This window comes from Pinus tabuliformis, chromosome 2_1 (genome assembly GCF_031772625.1).
Source record: "Pinus tabuliformis cultivar Carrire ecotype Pingquan chromosome 2_1, CPIR1, whole genome shotgun sequence".
NCBI lineage: Eukaryota > Viridiplantae > Streptophyta > Pinopsida > Pinales > Pinaceae > Pinus > Pinus tabuliformis.
In genome coordinates, this window is record NC_142299.1 from 908,051,067 (window position 1) to 908,074,083 (window position 23,017).

Consider the following 23,017-nt stretch of genomic DNA (forward strand, 5'->3'; position numbering starts at 1 on the left):
GATATAAGGTTTTTGATGACTGAATTTTCAATTGCAGCTGCAACAGAACTTCCACAAGATGGAGAAAGGTGGTTCAAAAATAAGGACTTCAATGAGAAGGCTTGGAGAGTTATTCTTCGAAAACCAGGCATGGACATATCAATTTTCAAAAGAGGAATTCCTATCTCAGCATTAAAGGATAAATGGACTAGTTTGCTCTTGATTATTTAGAAATTTATCACTTGTGACGGTAGATATGGCTCAATGTAAATGTATCACATAAGGTTATTGATGAAATTTTTGAAAAATGAGACCATCAATCTCCCTTACTTTCTGTTGAATTGTTTAAGAAAGATGTCTACCACTATTCAAAAGAACATAGAAGATATAGAACACCATATTTACCACCATGGTCTCATAAAGATCTTAGTTGAAAATCACTTGAAGGATATGGGAGACACATGGGAAAACTTCCTGATCAGGAACTTTTTCCAAGATCCACCTAAGTTGCCTAAAGGGAGTTCAGTAAAGAGGAGTAGGATAAGAAGAGCAACTCTAACAATTCAAAATACTCTTACCAGTTCAGAAAAAGAAAACAGTGAGGAAGAACTACCCTCTGAAACTCTAACTGAAATCATGAAGCAAACAAAACAGAAGGGAAAATGAAAAGTTGAGGAAATCTACCAAACTCCTGAGCCTTCATCAGAAGAAGAAAAATTGCTTTCTGAAAAATTAGTCCACATTAAAGAACAGTCTAAGAAAGCAAAAGAAAAAAGGAAGAGGAGACAGGTCATAGAAAAAGAGAATATAGGCTCACAAAGTCTAAGAAGAAGCTCTAGGCTTAAAGGAAAGTTGAAGAAAACACAAACAAAAGAAGCTCAATTCATAGACTTGGGAGGGGAGACTCCAACACAATCACCAGATAATACCTCATTCAAGCAAAGTCCTCAACTAGACTTTGAAAGTAGTCCAAGAAAAGAATCTCTAGAGATTGACCAAGCTCAGCAGAAAATCTATGATTTCATTGAATCATTGGAGCAGAAGAACACAACAACAGAATAGGGGACTTCATCTAACCAACCAGTTACACCATAGGAAACTCTGATTCATTCATTAAAGCAAGAAATCTATGAACTAGAGGTCTTAAACAGGCATATCCAAAGGGAAAATGAAGCTTTGAAGGAGAAAAACAAGCTGGACAAAATCATTCAGGACAATACTATGTTTCATTTGGGATTATGGCATAAGAAAAATAGAAAATTGAAGAAGAAAAATAGGAAGCTAAGCAGGGCCCTCATCAACCTTAAATATAGATGCCTTATGAGGAAGCCTAGAATGGTAGTGGCAGCAAGGAAGAAGAAGAAGAGGTTGGATGTTCTAGTAGAGGTTTCAGAGTAGATGCAGTAGAAGAAGGATTGTTACAATTTTGGTTGCATGAGGACATGCAACAGCTTCACAGTGGGGGTATGTTGAGCCCCAAAACTACCTCTTTTTCAAGCATTTTTTTCACCCTTCTTCCTCTGTTTTCCCATACCAGTGCATCCTAAGCCATCAAAAGTCATTACATGTTGATTCTAGGAGTACATTTTAGTGATTTTCAAATTATATTATTATGTGTGTTATTTGGATAAGGTTTTGTTTCTCAGCTACGGAATGTAGCCACTTTTCGCAGCTAACTAGCAATTCCACAGCCATCTTCACACCCTTGCAAGTTACAGGTGTCAAGAAGAGGAATGAGCCACATGGGTAGCTCAAGAAATGTCAACACATGGATAGGGTCCTATTCATTTGATTAGATTCGAGGGAAAAGACCCCGGTCAAAGGGGAGTCAACAGAAGTTCTACAACAATTAGAACTATATTTTGGAACGTAATTGAGTCTGAGGCCTGTTCCTGAACTTGAGGATTCATTTTGCCACCTGTATAACTAAATCTAACACCCACTATGTAGAGATTTACTGTTTGTGCCAACCGGAAGGCTAAATCCTCGATGCATGACATGTTCACGTGTCTATCGTAGAAGATTTTCCTCTTAGAAACAATTATTAATTTCTCCTATAAATTCGAGCGTTTGGAACACAAACAAGTTAATTTTTTTACTGTTGAAATAGTGTGATTTCCATTTGTAACCAAGAGACACACAGTTCTCTGTTTTCATATATGGTTGCCTGAGCGTCTGAAGTAGATATGCGTTGATAATCCAAGGCTGTGCAGAGGGCTCCTACGTGGCTGTGGTTCCTTTTTCATTTCTGTATATTTCCATTTGTATTTTCTTTCATTCAATTGTATATTTCTTGTGTTTTGTTTATGCTCATATTCGTTTTAACATTGTATATGTGTTGCAGCTTGTCATTTGTTTTTACTAACCCTGATAGATGCATTTCAGAGTAGCAGTAGGACTTTAAATTTGTTTATGCTCGAGCTTCTTAATTGTAATTTTAAACTTGCATCAAGTAGAATTTTTTTTGGGACTCACTTCCTCTGTTGTTCTTTAGTTTCCAAATTCAAGTTGTTTATGCTTTTTCTCAATAGGATAGACACTCATTACATAAGTACATGTTTATGTAGCCTTTAGTTGATGGTTTACCTTTAGATCTAATTGGCGAAGTATGGAATTTATGAATGAGTTTTACTTGCTGTTCAGCACCTTTTCTTTCTTAATACAGTCACTCATGTTATAAGCTGATATTTCCGGAGCCTTTAGCTGATGAATTCAAGTTAATTGGCGAAGTATTGTGTTTATAAATGAGTTTACTTGTTGTTCACTAGTTTAGAGCTAGATAGTTTTAATGTTATTTCCTCATGTTATAAGCTGATATTTCCAGAGCCTTTAGCTGATGAATTCAAGTTAATTGGCGAAGTATTGTGTTTATAAATGAGTTTACTTACTATTCATTAGTATAGAGTTAGATAGTTTAATGTCATTCTCTCATGCTATAAGATGATATTTCCGGAGGCTTTAGCTGAGTGATTTTTAAGTTAATTGGCGAAGTGTTATGTTTATGGATGAGATTATTGGCTGATCATTAGTTTTCAGTTTCAAGTTTTTTTACTTTTGCCTTTAGTTTAATTGCAGTTAGACTTTAATTTTGCAGATAGAATAGACAGTAGAGGTAGTAGTTTCATTTCTAGTACTTCACTCTTAGTTTGATATAGATAGCTACATGTTCATTTTCTCATTCAAGTTTTAATTTTGTAGATAGCAGTTTAAAGAGTCTTTTGAGCTCATATTTTGGAAAACATTACAATAAGCAAGAAAATAAGCTTTGTCTTCATCTTCTTGAAACTCCACTTCCAAACTTGACCTAAAAAGTACTTTTAAACTCCCACTTTAGCAATAGATTAGGATTTTAATTACATTGCAGCATTCTAGGAGGTCAAAATAACAAAACCCCAAAACAACATAAAATTGAAAATAGTAAGGTAAGAAAGGGTTATCTAGCACATATAGTGCACTAAACTTCTTTAGTTTACGACACCCAGATTGATAATTTATGTAGAAATTTAGGACACCAAATTGACTAAACAATAATTTAAAGGAATCATACAACCATCACATGAAACATGTAAAGTGGTACAATCCATCCATCAACCATTTACTATTAATATCCATATAGGGTGCTAAGCACATCATTACAAAATCACCTCTTTTACCCCAGATTGGCTTACTATCCTATTTGGAAACAATATCACAAAAGAAATAACTTGAGTTTCCCCCACTGTAACATAAATTAACCAACAAGAATTTACCCCTCGAGCTATCCAACCCAAATCCTTTCATCTTCCACCTATCTATATATCATCATGTGGACCCGTGTTGACCTTACCATTGAAAATATTTACCATGGGCAGGAAGATTACAATTTATATTCTTGAGCTAATCAGAACTGGTCCAGAGGATGTATTCAAACTTAACTACTTCACCTTGATCACCTCGTGTGATTGACCTCTCTACACACTCTTTTCCTTCTGCTACACTTATGCGTATTGATACTTTTGCAAAAATTATGCATGTTGATCCTTCTGTGACAATTATGTGTGATGTTTCCTTCTCTTCACTTCCATGTGCAATTTCTCCACAACTATCAAAATGGCATCAAAATTCCAAGTGTTCCACCTAAAACTGGTCCCAAGAGCTCCTATCACTAGTCATATGTTTATAACACCCACTATTTATATACCATTGGCTACCTTGGCTTTTGGAATATAAGACAATGCCACATTCTTCAATCCTTTATCCCTTTTTCTTCTTCCAAGTCTTCAGTTCCTCTTGAGTTTTCTTGATTTGATTTGATGAGTTGATTTGAATTTACTGGTTCTACACTCAACTGCTTTATATCCATGGTTATGAAAATTATATCATTCATTATAATCAAATAAGGGACCAGAAGTATTGTTTTCCCTGGGATTATTTCTACATGAATTTACAAATATGCTATCCTGGTTTCATTGATAAGATTCATTTATTTTATTTCTTATCTGATTGTTTCCAATATGTGCTCTACAGTTTACAACTTTATGTTTGGTACTTGGGAGCCATTTTCCTTTGAGGATATGATTTACTAATTCTTTGATGGCTTCCTGTTTGAAGGAAACAAGATCTTTGTTGATTTCTCACTTGATCTTTGTGGTTGTTCAAATAGTTGTAGCTTGCTCTCCTTCATTTCTACTAAGTTGTAAAGTTGTCTTTTTATTTTCTTTGTTGATATTGATTCTTATCTTTTACTTTGGTTGTAATATTGTTTGGTCCTTTGACTACTTCAACATAACTTATTGATTATTTTTTTCAAATTTTTTTGTGCTTGTATCTCCTTCATAACCTAAACCAACCATGATGAGGTGATACATCTGTACACTCAGAATCTCATATAATTTGTTAGATCCTTTAATAAAATTTATATTTTGGTTGAGTCGTACCTAAGTTTTTTCTAATTCTTTTCTAAGGGAGACTACTTCTTCCTCTAGATTTTCACACACATTTCCCTTCTCATTTAGTTGTTACAATATATTGTCTTAAATCTTCTTTTCTTCCTCTAGCTCCACTTTAAAAAAAAAAGAGGTGATGAATCTTCAAAGTTAACCTTTTCTCTTTCAAATTTTTCTAGGAGCTCTTTTTGCTTCTTATTCTTCTTCCTAGGCCTTTCAATTTTTTCCAATGCACTAATAAATTCACCTTCTAGATCTACTTTATCTTCTTCTTCATCAAACTTAACTTGTCCTTCATCTAGAGTTTCGAAGGCCATGAGCATGAATTCATTCATTCTTTCTTCATCAGAGGATTGTTCATCTTCATCTTTTTATGAATTGTTTTCTTCTTGGGTATGGAAAATATTCTTATTAAAGTTCTTTCCATATTTACTTTCCTATATTTATCTTTCTCTTTATGATCATATTAATTATTTTCTTTCTTATGTGGACATTTAGATGCATAATGACCTAGTTTTCCACAATTAAAGAATTTTAAGGGTAACTTACCTTTGTACTTTCCATATCCTCTCTTCAATATTTTGAAAAAAAATTCTTCTTCTTCATCGAATCCATAGCTCAAGTCTTATTTATCTTCTTTCCTCTTCTTATCATATTTGAAGGTTTCCTCCTTTGATGTATATCTTCCTTTTGATGTTCTCATTTTGTAGATTGTCATTGTTCCATGCAATTGATCCAATATTAATGTGTTGAGATTTTGCTTCTCCTTAATGGCTAATACATTGGCATTGAATCTCATAGGAATAAATCTTACCGGCTTTTGAACTAAAAAGGAATTACCCACAAGTTCATTAAATTTTATAATGGTGTTGACTATTACATCCAAGTGAAGGAAAAATTTGGCAATGACCTCATCCTCATTCATTTTTAATGATTCAAATTGCATTCAATAGACTTGGATTTTGGATTTATTTACCTTATTATCTCATTCATAACAAATCATCAACTTATCTGATATTTCTTTGGATGTTTTTCAGTGCATGACTAACTAAATTAGATTCAGGAAACCACCTAGACTTGCATCCGTTGCTTTAGCATTGTAAGTGAATTAAAGATTATAATCTATGTCAATCAATACATATAGCTTTTTACAACCATTTTGTACTATATCCTAAACATATGCACTAAGATACATTACATAAGTTATCATTCTTAACTTCAAAAATGCATAATTCGTTCATGTGAATGTTGGAGCCTTGTTGGTGAATTTTCCATCTTGGTTGGGAATGTCTCATAACTGTATTATAGCTCAAAAATGCACCACTAGGATCAAGAAGATAAGCACATCCTTTGCCAAGATACATAATCAATTTGTGATTAGTGACACATCAAAAAACAAGTGTTTTGAGGGATCAAATCTCCTTCCTAGTTGTGGGAACCAAACTAGAAGGCACAACAATGATCCTACTTAGTGGTGGGGAAAAAATAGAAGGCCATCAAAGCCCTCTCTGCACAAGGACTCTGACTAGATAAGCTTATATTTAGTCCAATTTAAAAAAATTGTTTAAAATAGTCATGTTGATTAAAATAATGTTTGATTTTCTCTACCTTAATCATTGCCCTATTACAATAAAAAAAGTGTCAAGATGAAATCAAGGCTACTCATAAGGAAATATATATAAACAATGTTCTTCATTATTCACAAGGAGAATGAGAGAAAATTATGTGGGAATGTTTCCAGAGATGTAACCATACTAACCATGATAAAATTATGCATTCACAAAAATGAGCATAGAGGTTAGGAAATAGATCAAGGGAAGAGGCTTGTAGAACTCATTGATGTACTCTAGTTCAATCAAAGAGCAATAGTAATGAAGCGTTTCCCCATATACATCCTTTTTTTTCTTTGATATGTTATAGGATTGATGTATTATGTTGCACTAATAATGTTTTGTAATAATATTGGATTGGTTTCTTTCTCAGTGTGCAGGTTATCTAGGAAATCTAGGAGCGAATATCTTGGGGAGATCTTCCTATAGCTTGCATCATCAAATATATCTAAGGATCTAGCATTTAGAGACATGTTCTCTAACTTCCTCCCTCTAATCTGAAGTGTTTGGGATTGTCTGATTTAGTTTTTTCCACTTTTTCATTCACACAAACTGTTTAGGAAAAATTTAGGTAAAGCTTAGTGGGATTAAGGTAATATATTATTGTAGGTGAAATTCTCTCTTAAACTGAAATGGTGACAATATTAGAGATCATCCAATAAGTCAATTTTATTTTGCCTATTGTACTTCATTTTTCTTGGGTGTTTTTGGATTCCTTGGTGTTTTTTGGTGGTCATTAGTCATCTACAAATTTTGGCTTCGAAGCCTAGGCCAAAAAACCTCCTAGATCCAAGTTTTCTCCCTCTAATTTAGAACAGGGCATTGATATCCCTCTATTGAAATCTACATAACTATTGGGGAGCATTGATAAACTCTTTGTTTTGGCTAGTCCTTATATTATTGAGCATTAAATGAATTTTTCATTAGAAATTGAGGGGTGAAGCTCAAATTTATCACGGGATTTTTGCATCTTCACAAACCTTATTGGGTGGTGTTTCAAATTTGAAGTTTTTGGATTTGATTATTGGGTTTTTGTTCACTTTACATTAAATGTTTTGGACATAGTTACCTGATTAGGGTGTGATCCTTCTTCTTGGATTTTAATTTTTTTTCCATGAACATTGGTGTTTAGATGGCTCTCTGGAATCATTGTATTGATATGTTTGCACTGATTGTGTACATGTAGTTTGATTGCTTGATTGAACTCATTTTTCAAATCTTATTGCATTCTTCTAGGTAGAACTAGGGTTTTTGTTTTGGGTAGAATCTTCTTTGTTTTCTTTTTCTTCTTCTGCTGCCATTTTTGCAGTTGATTTCTTGTTTTTCTTGATAGGATCAAAGTGTTTAATGAGAGAGGCATGAGGGATATGTGCATGGTTTCATTCTAAAAAGAAAATATCTCTTCCTTACTCTAGGTAAAATTCATCAAAATTAAACTCTTGCATTTGTGTATATTTGCATTGTTTATTTGAATCAATTGAGTCATAACATCATCATAGTTTCATCCATCATCATTGACTTAATGAGCAACCATCAAAATCAACACACTTGATAAAATTAATTCAAAATTTTTCTATTTCCTTGGTAGCACACCAACATTAAAAGTGAAGTTAACCTACCCAAGATAATAAAACAAACATAGAATCTTGAGATAGGGTGTGTCAATCCACTTTTAGTGGCACAGTTTGGGAATCCCTTCTAACACAAAGGTTAAGCGCTAAGCTACATTGGGACCTTAAGAGTGACCTCCCAACTTTTTTTGGAATTGGTGGTGGTTATATTTGAGAACTATATTGTACTCATGGAGGTATCCTTTGGGAGGCTTTGGGCCTTATACTCTACCCTTGCATGTACTTCTAGCTAAAAATTTTCCTCCTAAGACGTGTTGTTGGTGGTGGTGACCTTAGTGGCCTTTATTAGGATACTATCGCAGGTGGCGATGAGGGGGTCAGTCCTTGTTGTACTTGTGGTGGATTTTAGGAAAGCTCACTCAGTCCTCCTAGGTGGGTGATGCATGACTTATAAGAGCACTTGAACCTAGGTTGGATCATTAGGAAGATACCTATTACAATCATCCCAACCATTTCCTCAGTATTGAACTGTGCATTGATTAAGTGGGCTCTTGTGGTGGGAGGATGAGGATCCCTTTCCCACTCTGGTTTACTTAGTTTGTAGCTTTAGGATATTTTTAGTGCATTTAGTTTTCTCTCTTGTATATAGTGGCCTTAGGACTTTTAATCAATCATGCTTTTGTTAGCTTTGACGGTCATTTTGGTATATTTTTTGTGTTTTTTTCTCATAGACTTGTGGCCCTTACCCCTTATGAGGTGGGTTCCACATCCTCATAGACATAGAATTAATTACAACATAGGTACATTTGTGTCTAGGGACATTTTGGGTGTTACTCAAAGGCCTGAACCTTTTGTTCATAGAGTGGTTGACCAATATTTTCCACCTCATCATCCTACCTTTGAACCCAACTCCTTAGGTGGAGATATCAACTTATCTAGATCTTTACATATGCCCTTACCTGAGTCATTCATGGATAATGTTAATGCTTTTATGTTGGAACTCATTGTGTCTATACCTACAGTGACTAATGGTCTTCCACAAGTCAAATCTACATCTAATCCTTTGGCCACAGATTCCTTCCAAACAAGATCTTTTGATAACTATTTCTCCCCATTATGGTAGAATCTTAGTGGAGTTCCACCATTTAACACACCCAATATGGGTACATCTGCATTAATAGCCTTTACATCTCTATTCACAATGAGTGGAAGTTCTAGTTCCATTTCATCTAATATCCCTATGTCCATTGTTGGAGGGTCTAACTTCTCTTTCACATCTAGGTTCATGGGCCCCACGATGGGTTCATGTATCTCAGTAGGAAGTATGGAAATTCAAAATAATGAATTTCCTTTTGGTTGGAATCCTTTCAATGTATCAATATCATCCTTTAGCGAGCTAGAGGTGTGTTCATTTTTAGTGGGTTCACCAATCCTCTTGGGAGTCAATCAATTGGGGATCTACATTCTAGAGTCATACATCTGATCCTTGGAATGCCTGTAGGGGGGGGGGGGGGACTTTTCTCATTTATAATCCATGGGGTCTTAATCCTTTCAATAAACCCTTTGGCTCCCCTTATGGTCTAGAAGCTAAACAACCTCTTTGGAATCCTTTTTCCAATAGGACAAATTACCCTAGGGGAGTTAACTAATCACAAGTTTACATGGGCATTGGAACTAATGACTATAGCCAAACCACTCCCATGACCATCCTTTATACCAGAAACGATGTTATGGGAGGAGAACCTCCTCCATTAGGGTCACAAGGGTCCTCTAACCCCACCCCAAAGCTTTGTTCACATATGCTTTCTTGGAAACTCTAGCTTTTCCTAATCTTTCCAAGTTGATGAATGACCCCATATGACATAATCCTGCATGACCACATGTTCCACATAAACTACTACCAAACATTCCCAAATTCGATGGTAGTCCTAGAGAAGACCTTGCATCTCATATCACCACTTATCATCTACGGTGTTCATCCAACCATTTTATGGATGATAATATTAGATTGTGCCTTTTTTAACAAACTCTCATAGGTGGTGGTGCCCAGTGGTATATTGATCTCGAATTTGTCTCTTATGAAACTTTCTTATCTTTGGCATAAACATTTGTTAATTACTATCAATTTCTTGTTAGATATGAGGCTAGTATAGATATCCTCACTAACTTCCATCAAGATAACTCCACACTCATTTCTGATCATATTCATGAGTGGAGGATACAATGAGCTTTTCTACAAACCAAACATCCCAATGAAGTAATTTGTGAGTGGTTTATTAAATATTTATCTCTTGAAATCATTGAAGATGCGGAAAATGGTGGAGCCCAAACAAAAGAGAAAACAATCTTACATGCCCACCAACTTGACTTGATCTATTCTTTGTTGGGCACATTGTATCAATGCATTCCAAATGCTCCTCGGCCATTAACTGATCTATCAACCAAAAATCTCGAAGAACATACAGATGGATTCATGGGCTCTGTATCTTCTGGAAACATAAGACAACTAGCCTCTCAGATGGCCCAACTAAACATCTCTTCTAGTGCTTTGGCTAGTCATCATAATAAAAAACTCTTCATGTCCATGTTCCCACCTCCAAGATAAATTTTGTTCAATTCACCTTGAATATGAATCCTCAGCAACCAAGAGGTAAAAGGAAAAATAATAAGTCAAAGAATTCATGTAAAGAACAAGGGGCATAGCAAAACCAATATAACACTGAGAGTGCTATGATAGAGAAGAATAAGAAGAATCACTTTCCCTGCAAGATTTGTGGAAATTATCATATTACTCATGAGTTCCATAGATGGATAAGATTCATCGATATTTCTCGTAGAAACCTTCTCATCAACAAGTTGTCTTAAGGAATCCTTTTCCAACCAAACAAGAAAACATAGTTGCAAATACTCCACCACCTTAGTGAAGGGAGAGCGAGGGAAAATCTTCTAATGCTTCACCTTCAACACAAGATATATTTATGTTTAAGTTAGGCATCCATTTACAAACCATAGCTCATAATTACAAGAATTCTCAAAGCGATACTTCTGCCTTAGATCCCATGCACCAACCTAGATCAGATGGTGAACTTAATTTCGATAAGCCACCACTGAACATTGTGTCACACCATCTTAAGGGTGTCCTTTGAAATACTAGACACAATCCTAATGGAAAACATACTCACAATTATAGTATTGTTGAGGATATGGTCCAAACTCCAACTCCTATGTCTACATTAGAAGTGTTGTGAATTTTCCCAACACAACGCAAGGTGCTTTGATTTGCTATTGGTGGGGTGGATCCCTTAGACTAAAATATTATGACCTTTGATCCATCTCTTTGGAAACCCCATCTTCCAAATCACTTAGATTTCCAAATAATGGTCAACGTTTTTGGACAATGTGTTCATAGGGCAGTCTTGGATGAGGGGCCATCGTACTCTATAATATCTTCGAAGTGTTGAAAATATCGTAGTTCTCCCACTTTGTCTGCATCTATATCAGACTTGAAGGCCTTTGATGTGCACACCCTGCATCCTCAAGTGGATTTTTCAACTTTTCCTATTGATTTAGGAGGAAAGATAATCTCTGTTGAGGTTGAGGTCATCGATTCACCATTAGATTATAACCTCCTCCTTGGGAAATGCTGGTTCTATGCTATGACCATTATCATTTCATCAATATTACATGTCATGGTGTTTCCACATGAGGGTAAAATAGTCACTATCAACTAGCTAGACTTTTCTATGCCCAATCTTCAATTTCAAGATAGCATGTCAGTCCCCTTTGTAGGTTACCCTTCCACTCATGAAGAGGGTATTAGAGGAGGAATGTTCAAAGACTCCTCATTGATGACTACATTTCCCCTTACCCCATCGTACCCATGTCCATCTATTTCCACATTTAACATGATCTCTTTTATCACTAGTGAATCCCTTGGACCTCTTGATCCTTATGAAATTCCTACAGAAGATGAATCTTGTGGTGACACAATGCCACCTTTTGTGGAATTAATCACATATTCAATGGTGCCACCACCAATTGATGACATTGGTTAAAAAATCCATCCTAATATGGAATATGATCAGGATCCTTTGCCATATAGGCCATCACTCAATCATTTTCACATGATTCCCTTGATATTGAGCTCTTTCAGATAAGGCAATCTTGGAGGTCATGGATTCACAATATAAGCTAAGGGATATTATTCTTCATGATGTCTCTACTCTCCCAGCACTGGAAATGATGGAGATTGTCACTGAAAATCTTGAACTGATCCAAGGGGAATTTCCCACATCATCTAATGAAGTACCACCCTTGGACTGAATCAGGTTGATATTTATAGTAGTGAAATTGCCACTAGATCATACACTTTACCTTCTCCCATTAACGAGTGTCTCATACCCTCTTCATGTCATAATCATCTTTATCAAGGATTTGTCTTAGCTCATGAGATAATTCATTCTTTATTTCCCCGGGCCATTCCTGATAATGCTATGATTTTAGGCCATTCCTGAAATCATCAACCTTGTTATAGACATATTTGGGCACTGAAACCCCAATCTTATATGTCCATAAACCAAGGGCTTCTAAGCCCCTAAAAGTTTTGTTTCATACCCTAAAGGAGCAAGGTCATCTGATTACATCATCTCCCAGAAGTTCTCCATGAAAAACTGCTCAAAACTGGTCAAAACTAGACCATCTCACCTGCTCCATGGTCAAGGTGCGATGCATCCCACCTAATGCACACAGGGGGTGTGATGCATACTAAAAAACCCTTCTATATGGTGCGATGGGTGAGAGTAGACAAATGGAAAAGATAGTTTGCAAGGTGGATGATCATGGAATTTTCCAGAAACTTCTCCTGTGACACTTGCCTCTCTGAATTCGCCCAGGGATGAGTAAGAGATCATGAAATCTCCAAGTGGAACTGAGAACTATCAGAGAAATGACACTAATAAAAAACCCAGAAGCTGACTCACCCACCTGCAAACATCTATATATGGATCCCTCATCCTAGAGATCCAAAGACTAGAATTTTGGATCTTGTAAGGAAGTGTTGTTGGTTTCTCTGTGGAACATCATAGTGTTGGGTGATCTAGCTTTTCATGAGGTGAAGAGGGCTTTCGTGCTGGGAGGATGGTGCTGGGTCAGACCAATGGGTTGTAATCCTCTCTTCTACTACTTCTATCAATAAAGCTATTTGAGTTTTCCTCCATATTCTTGTATATCTCTGAATTTTGTATTGATATATGCATTTGTATGGTTAATATATCTCTGATCCTATATTGTTTATGATTATAGATCTTTATGCTTTGATGGTATTATGCTTCTTTGACTCTACAGGCATTCTTTGAAGCAATACAAGTGAGGAAGGAGTGGCAAAGATCTATCAAAGGGGAGATGAAACAAGCAAGGAGCCAAGCAAAAGACTGAGGTTGGTACTCTCTGCTTCTCTCCCATCTATTTCTCATAAAGGAAAACCCAAGTGACTTTATTTTGTTTGTTTCTAAGATAGCTACCCATCTTAGTGGGACTAGCAGCTCTGAATGGACACTAGTTTTCCTGATAACAAAATGGCGACTCCACTGGGGAGTGAATAGCTTGTTTGCTTGTTTCTAGTTTGTTTACTTTATAAACTACAGACGGAGCCTGAAGTTAAGCCAGCTAGCCTTCGAACTACTTTTGCTATGCAACTGCAAAGTAGATAAACGTTGCTTCAGTCAATCTCTGGGTTAGTTTATGAATTAAACATCTGACTTGCAAACATCCTAAGTGCCCTGGTGGTGGCTCAAGTAACCTCATTAGATCAGCCCCTATGCTTTGTATTTACTGACTATCATTAGCTCAGCCTAAATCCCTGAACTAAGCTGCAAACTGTGAGCAAAAACCAAGCCTAGTCTCGTCCCTGGACCATCGCACTGTCTCCTTTTGACAGTCTGGATGCATCGCACCTCCTGTGTGCTGTAGGTGAGATGCATCCCTGTTTCCCTATGTTACAGGTGCGATGATCAGATAAGACTATTTCTGCCTCCAGATTTTGGTTTTTTCTTCATTGTCTTTAGCTTTATTCAGGAGTTTTGTTGTCTGTGATCAGTATACCACTGTTGAAACTCCCTTCCTTTGCATTATTCAGCCTCCATTGTATAAAGAATTATGAATGTTTTTATGTATTTTTCGCCATTTACAGTTCTCCTTTGCAAACAGTAGCTTAATCGAACTGTCGTCTTTTGATTTGAAAGTGTCGCAAGTGTCGTTTTCAGTCAAAGAAAATAATCCTCCTCTTTTTGATAGTCGATTACACTTTTTCTCTTGTATTTGATTTGAATTCAAAATCACAAAGTGTCGTCTTAGTCTTCCTTTCGTTTTTTGAAAAGAAAATTGTTAGTACTGTCGCTTTGAAAGAAAGATAGTTCAGATCTATACTTAGCATTCTTTTTGTCATTCACACATTAAGAAAGCGGAAAACAAATACATGCATGTGCATTTGCATTTAGACTGCTTGTGGAGATTGATTTAGGACAGTGCATCTTAGTGTGTGCTCTTTGCTCTATGTTGAAAGAATTTCGTTTCTCTTTCCTTAGTAGTTAGGATTTTCATTGCAAAAATAAGAATAAACGATTGTTTATCATCTTAGATTGCATATTTAGGAATTGTATATCTACATCACATGGTGAACCTTAAAGGCATACTTCTTAAGAAAGATCAACTGTAAAATAAATTTGAATGAACATAAAAATTCTTTGGAACCTAACACACAACATTTAGAAGTCTAGGCTAGAGACGTATTCCAACGTTGTAAAGCCTGGTAACTATCGCTTTCATCGTAGGTTGGGTGATTCCTCCTCTTTGAGACAACAAGTGCCAGTATGGACTTGTGCTCCCACGTACCATTGAGTATATATTGGGAGACCACAATAAGCTATATCCTTTATCCTTAGGAAGCCGTGTCTGCCACCCTATCGATCGCAATGTCCTAAACACAGCATTTAGGAAGATTGATTGCCGTACCATAAAAATTATTCTGCAGTTTTGTGATTGGTTTGGTAATCCCTCTGTCTAGATTTCCAAAGTAGTCAATTTCGTTCCTTTTCAGACTCCTGAAAATAAAAGGTCCATCTGAGCACTTGTCACTTCAGGCTCATTAAAAATCAAAGGCGACTAGAGTCATCTTTAGCTCTTTCTCGACTCTTAAAAATTGAAAAGCAAGTTGTGTCAAAGCATCATAAAATTTATTTTAGTCAGAATAACATCATTGTTCCCTCGTTGGTCTTAGGTTGAGAAAATGGAGTCCACCAACCAAGTATTTCTGCTTGGGGGAAATCATAGTCCCTTCTCCTCTTGGGGAGATGTTGGTGCACCTCATATGGCCACACTGTCCCTTCCAGGACTGACAATTGGCCTGCCAATATGGCTCTTCTCGACCTCTGTCGTTCAAAGCACCGTGATTCCTGAGCAATCAAATCAGCAACCGGATGATACTAGAGTTAGCCCCCCAACCTTCTACTTTGTTTGTTTCTCCCTCTCCTTCTTCCTCTTCACTTGGTGAAGCTAGTAAAACTAAAAACCAAGTAACTGAGAAGAATAAGAAAGGGAAGGAGAAGAAGAAGAAGCCAACGGAAAAAGGGGGAAACCAAGCATCGTCTAACGAAAATCCACACACTGCACCATCCAAACATAAATCTCCATGTGTCATTTGCAAAGGGCACCACTATCATCGAGATTGTCCTTGCATCCCACGGATCTTAAGGCACTGGTCTCCCCGCTTGCACAATCCGGTGTTGTCAACCTCTGATGATCACGTTGAGAGTACACCGTCAACTAGTGAAAACGAAGTCAATGGACAGAAATGGAGATCTAAATTTCCTTGTAGACTGTGTGAAGGCGATCATGCCATCCACCATTGTCCCTTCCTAGACAAAGCTAAAAGAGTCTTGGATAACAGTCCTGCTTCACTGCTGCGGCTTCCTCCTGGATACAAGAAACTCTTGCCAAGTCCACCACTAGTTGAAAATATGACTGACACACCTTTGTGGTCGGTTGAAGCATCTATCATTGAAGATAAACCCTTTGAGTCCATACTGGACCAAAGTCAACAGGTCTAGATGGTAGTCGACCCAGTCTTGTCTTCAGAAGGTCTACCTTCAGATGATACAGTCACCAAAGAGAATGAGAATGACACAGTTCAAATTCTTTTTGTAAACACAGACTCTGATGAACATGGGGGAAATCTACCCATTCCTTTACCGCAAGAAGGAAGTTCGTCAGAGGTTTACCCAGCCATTTATTTGGTCCCTCCTCTAAGAAACCTAGTCGTTTCCTTCAATTGGAATCTACTAGGCAGACCCCGTCTACCATCTAATGTACCATTCCGAATCATAGTGCAAACTTACAGAATGGTCATGGTTGGTACTATCATAGATGAAGGGGCTTCTATGACTATCCTTTCCTCAATTTCTTGGAAAGCGCTTGGTTCACCATCGCTTCTGCCTAAGATTCGAAATCTGACAGGCTTCAACAAAGGAACCAGTTGACCGTTAGGGATCCTTCCAAATTTTCCTATAACTTTGAGAAGAAAAATTGTTTATCTGAATGTGATGGTAGTCCAAGGACCTTTAGATTAAAATCTACTCCTTGGACATGACTACGTTTATAGCATGGGAGCTATTGTTTCCTCGCTCTTTCGAGTGATGTGTTTTCCGCATGAAGGCAGAATGGTCCATCTCGTAGACCAGCTTTCATTCCCAGGTTCACACATAGCTAATAGTCAAGTTCCATCCCTAACTGGTCTTTTTGCACAAGGAATGTCTCATCAATATCCAGTCCATCCACCTGATGAGTGCGAGTGATTCAGTGATTGTGACTGAAACCCAGGGGGCATGCGCCTTGGTCTGCTTCAGTAAAAAAACTTTAAGTATAGGGTAGGTTTCCATGGAGGATATATGACTAGTCTGACACACCCATCCATTTAGGAAAATGGGATTGGACTGGAATAAGATTCCCTCGTCAAAGTTATGTGAGTGGAGGTGATGCGCCATTCACCTTTGTCTATTTCGATGGACATCACCTAGGAAGTGTTTTGTCTGCAATGCGGATGGAACAATCTTGCTAGTGTAAGAAACTTCCATATGGTTACTTGGAAACTCTACGTTATACTTGGGGGCATGCAAACCTTTTTGCATGCAAGTGAAAAGTGACCATTTATTTTCTTAGTTTGTAGGCTCTTAACCCTTTAGACTCTTAGGTTGGTAGTTCCTAGCTTGCATAATGAAAGGCTCCGAAGCAAAGTTGCGAACGGGGAAAGCTCCCTAAAAAATGAACCTATTGATGAGACATCCTTATTATACGACTAGCATGAGCAATTTTACTGAATTTCAAGCTCGTTAAAAAATAAACCTAGCAATGAGCATATGTTCCACCAGAGTTTAAGCTCATTAAAAAATGAACCCACCTCCGGTAAATAGCCATTACGATCACATAATTATCAGCTTTTGAGCCTTGGTCGTGTTCTTACCATCACCTCCACTCTTTCTAGCCGATCATATGCATCCATTTGATTGTTTACCCCTTTTGAGGAACAACTGTGACAAGTTCTCCTATTAGCCACCTTCTTTACACTGCCGTGATTGAAAATTTCCAAACCTTACCTGGAACCAGCTGCTATCCAAAAACATCACTCGTTCCTCAAAAAACAAGTCTCCTTTAAGCTCTTTTCATCTGACTCGTAAAATATGAAAAGAATGTCGAGCAATTGGCCTCTCCAGCACGTTAAAGTGATTGGAAGTGCCATCCCTCCTCTAGATTTTAATCTTTTTGGACCTGAGGGATCATTGCACAAAAAGATCAAGCACTTGTCTTGTTCGACTCATTAAAACTATCGAAAAGTCATCCCTTTCGTATTATTTTATACTTTTTCAGACTTAAGGGATTATATTACGAAAAAGGATTACTGGAGTTTCCTTTCTGTCTCTTTTCAAACTCTCTAAAATTGAAAAGGACCGAGTTTTCTTTGTCATTAAACTCGTTAAAACAATAGCGATGAACTTGTCCATGCAGACAAGAGCGAGTTTCATTGTCGCTAGGCTCGTTAAAACATAGCGACGGGTTTGCCTGAAGGGAAAATTATAGAACAAGCATATGTTATCCTCCTCAAGCTTGACAAAAATAAAGAGGTACTAGTCAGAAATGACTGGGGAAAAATTGGGAAGAAAAATTGAAGAAACTTTATTGGTAGCAGGTCTCTCTTGAACATGACACTTTCACTCCATCACAATGATTGAGTTGGATTGGGTTATTCCGTTCACCGGTCATATCACCATTGGTCCACCATACCATCCATTCTTGGGGTTAATGCTACCAATCCATTTCAGTGTCACTGATATGTTCAAGAGAAGTCGCTCAGAGAATTCACCAACCCAGCTTATGTCTCATCCGCTACAATACCTTCATGCTTCATTCTTTCATGACCGCCACCCTAAACCTTGTATCATCAGATCATTTTCACTTCCACAAAATCATTTTCTCTGTTTCGTGTCGTAGATGTGGGATTCATTAAGGCCCTCCTATGATGGGTCACTTCTTGTCGATGTCAGCTGATTATCCAAGAAGTTGACTTAGGAACAAGCCTTTCAGTACTTTGAAGCTTGCATACCTCAATGGCAAGTTTCTCACTTCCAGCAATAGGTTTACATTAATGGCCTTCGACCGGGAGATTTTGCGTGGTGTTAGACATCGACTCATATATTCGCACCACGTGAATTGTACTGTCGTACCTTGAGGGTCATCATCATTATCAGTGATTCCTCTCGCATGTGTTAACAACTTACATCATTGTCTAGTAATCAGGCAATGTCTTTACATTTTCAACTTCAGAACATCTTTTCACATGGATCAACTTGTACTTCAGGCGAATATTGAACGAGTTTTAAGACCTCGGATCTAGTTTCATCCATCTGGGCTGCGATATATTCAAGAAAATAAAGACATCGAATGTACATCATAGTTACACAGATAATCATCCAAGCCAAAGAATGATGGCTCTACCAGAATCATCAGTCTGTCACACAGATGGTTGTCTGTCATATGTACATGAAAATGAACTTATAAATCTAAGCATGGGAATGCCCACCTCAGCTAGATCATGAAAATATTATGAAGATAATGTATTGTATTGTATCTTATTACAGGTCACCTTTCAGTTCAAAAAACCTCAGATCCTCATGATAAAGCATTTCACTTGACATCAGAATATTTATGACCTCATGCTTTAGGGGGAAACTATTATAGACATATTTGGGCACTACAACCCCAATATCCTATGTCCATAAACCAAGGGCTTATAAGCCCCTAAAAGTGTTGTTTCATACCCTAAAGGAACAAGGTCAGCTGATTATATCATCTCCCAGAAGTTCTCCATGAAAAACTGTTCAGAACTGGTTAAAACTAGACCATCTCACCTGCTCCATGGTCAAGGTGCGATGCATCCCACCTAATGCACATGGGTGGTGCGATGCATACTAAAAATCCCTTCTATAGGGTGCAATGGGCAAGAGTAGACAAATGGCAGAGACAGTTTGCAAGGTGGATGATCATGGAATCTTCCATAAACTTCTCCTGTGACACTTGCCTCTCTGAATTCGCCCAAGGATGAGTAAGAGATCATGAAATCTCCAAGTGGAACTAAGAACTATTAGAGAAATGACACTAATCAAAAATCCAGAAGCTAACTCACCCACTTGCAGACATCTATATATGGATCCCTCATCCTAGAGATCCAAAGGCTGGAATTTTGTATCTTGTAAGGAAGTGTTGTTGGTTTCTCTGTGGAACATCATAGTGTTGGGTGATCTAGCTTTTCATGAGGTGAAGAGGGCTTTCATGCTGGGAGGATGGTGCTGGGTCAGACCAATGGGTTGTAATCCTCTCTTCTACTACTTCTATTAATAAAGCTATTTGAGTTTTCCTCCATATTCTTGTATATCTCTGAATTTTGTATTGATATATGCATTTGTATGGTTAATATATCTTTGATCCAATATTGTTTATGATTATAGATCTCTATGCTTTGATGGTATTATGCTGCTTTGACTCTACAGGTTTTCTTTGAAGCGGGACAAGTGAGGAAGGAGTGGCAAAGATCTGTCAAAGGGGAGAGGAAACAAGCAAGGAGCCAAGCGAAAGACTGAGGTTGGTACTCTCTGCTTCTCTCCCATCTATTTCTCATTAAGGAAAACTCAAGTGACTTTAGTTTGTTTTTTTCTAAGATAGCTACCCGTCTTAGTGGGACTAGCAGCTCTGAATGGACACTAGTTTTCCCAATAACAAACCTTTAGGAAAATGGAACGTTAACTAGATGTAGCATGGCTCCATAATTGTGTGCCATATGTTTCCGAAAACTGCACATGAGTTACATTGTATAACCTATCACATTATGTCATGCTTTGTACATATGTATATAAACTTAAAAATACAATAAAAAAATTCCTTCTTTTCCACTATTGCTTTGAGGTATATCATTGAACTTGTCATATAGGACTAGGATTCACCAACCTTTTCATTACATTATTGGTCATTTCTATCTTTGTTTTAACTTTCCATATGACCCACCCCACCATCTTGCAGCATTAACCACTCCTTTATGCACGTCGTAACTTGTGGAATAGATCCTACCCTCCATGGGAACCCTAGAGCAGCATCTAATTTCCATTTTGGTCTCCATGTTGCAGTACCTTCCATGACATCTAATTTGAGTCTCAGAACTCTCTTTTTCTATCATTTCTGACTATCATCCTATAGGGAGTCCCCACACTTTTTATCGTGTTTCTTTATGGTCGCCTATGCTCATGGTTCGCAACATCCTACTAGATGTTTTCGTGCCAAAGCCTTTTTTAATTTCACTTATCAGAATTGCATATGTGCTCAACCTTTTTCTTTTACATTAGCCTTGGTTCCTTCTAATAACCATCACCTCTCAGAGAGAGCATTGTGACGAGTGGATTTCCATTGCTAGACACTTTACCACTATTCCTGCTTTACTTAGGTTGGTTCCATCATTACCCCTCGAAAAAAGATGCATACCATTATACCACTCATCTATATTGAATGAGCTTCCTTTTGTCCCTCTTTTTATGTTTGTTAAACAATGAAGTCTCAAGCTCCTTTTGCTATATTTTTGTGCTTGTTAAATCTATATGAAAATATTGAGTCTAGTTTGATGTTCTTTTCATGACTCATTAAACCCATGAAAATCTTGAGATTCTTTTGCTACCATATTTTCATGCTCATAAAAACTATATGAAAATGTCGAGATATTTCCATATTTTCATGCTTGTTAGTTAAATTTAAATTCAGTAAGTAAGTGATCTCTTGTCCATCTCAAGATTGTTAAACCATGAGAAGGTCGTGTGTGTACTTTTATCTCCCTTTAGCCTTGGTATAAAATTTACAAAAAAGGAACCTATTGAGCTTACTTGTCTTCTATTTCATGCTCATTAAACTATGAATGGGATACACTATACAGGGGGGGTGTTTTTCATTATTGTGTCTTTGTATTGGTAGTTTTATGTCACCCTTAAACATGGAACTTACTTGATTTCATAATGTTACAGTTGGTTTTGTCAGAATTTTGAACCATACCTTCAGCTTGAGTTGAGTCACTATGTTGCTTAAATCTATATCTCACCAAATTGGATACCCTTCCAATCTATGGGATTTGTTGATGCCTCCTGTGTCTCCATCCTGTCTTTCAATATTCTTTAGTCTATTCTGCCAATTTCCCTATCATGTCATGTTGTTATATATTCAAGGGAAGTATCAATCAAGAGTTGGCCATCTTCACATATCATTATACCTTTTGTGTTGGCCATCCATGTGTCTGTTGTACATCACTTCTTCATTTTATTTCATCAGATACCTTATCTTGGTATCAAATTTTTGTTAATTATGGATGATACATTAATTCCCTCCTTCAATAGATCATGTTCCATTGACTTCAACACCTTATCTAGAATGTATATCTAGAAACAATATAGTACCTTGGAGCTTGTATTCATCAGTGGCAGGTTTCTTTGCAGTTTGCATTGGGTTTTCATCAGTGGCCCATGTAGACTGATTTTGTAGAGTGCTCAACTTCAGCTCATCCATTTTCACTTTGTATATTGTACTAAGTACCTTGGAAACCATTTTCATTATTGGTGGTATCCCTCGTGTTTGTTAACGGGATACATAAATGCTTGGTAATCAGAAATTCTCCTTGCATTCTTGACATGAGCTCATTCATTTGCATGTAGTCGAGTTGTACCATCAATGTGTGAGTCGAAGACCTTGGGGAATTGGGGCTACTTCACTCCTAACCATTGCCTCCCCCAAGCTATGATTGGATAATATATTATGTACTTTGAGGGCCATAATTAGGGGAAATCACATCGATGTCCATCCCTATTGATAGCTACTATGTCAAAGATCTACATTATATCATGACTACACCTTGATGACATTATTCCACAGTATGTTGTTTGGGCATCTATGCTATATTCTCTCAGTTCCAACTAATAGTATTCCTACCACATGGATGTACTTATTTATGTATCTTACTATTCTTTTAATTTTCTATAGATCTCTTATCTACGGTCTCTTCCTTACTCTCTCACTAGCTTACTTATTGTAATGTATTTCGGCCGTAAGATTCTCTTCTAACTTAATACATTAGGGGGAATCTATTATAGCTCAAAAAGACACCCCCTAAGATCAAGAAGGAAAGCACATCCTTTTCTAAGCAGGATGAACTTTTTATTGGTGACACAAAAAACAAGTGTTTTGAGGGATCAACGTTCCTTCCTAGTTGTGGGAACCGAACCAGAAGGCCCAACAAAGCTCATTCCTAGTGGTGCAGATCAAAACAAAAGGCCATCAATGCCCTCTCTGCACTAGAGAAGGG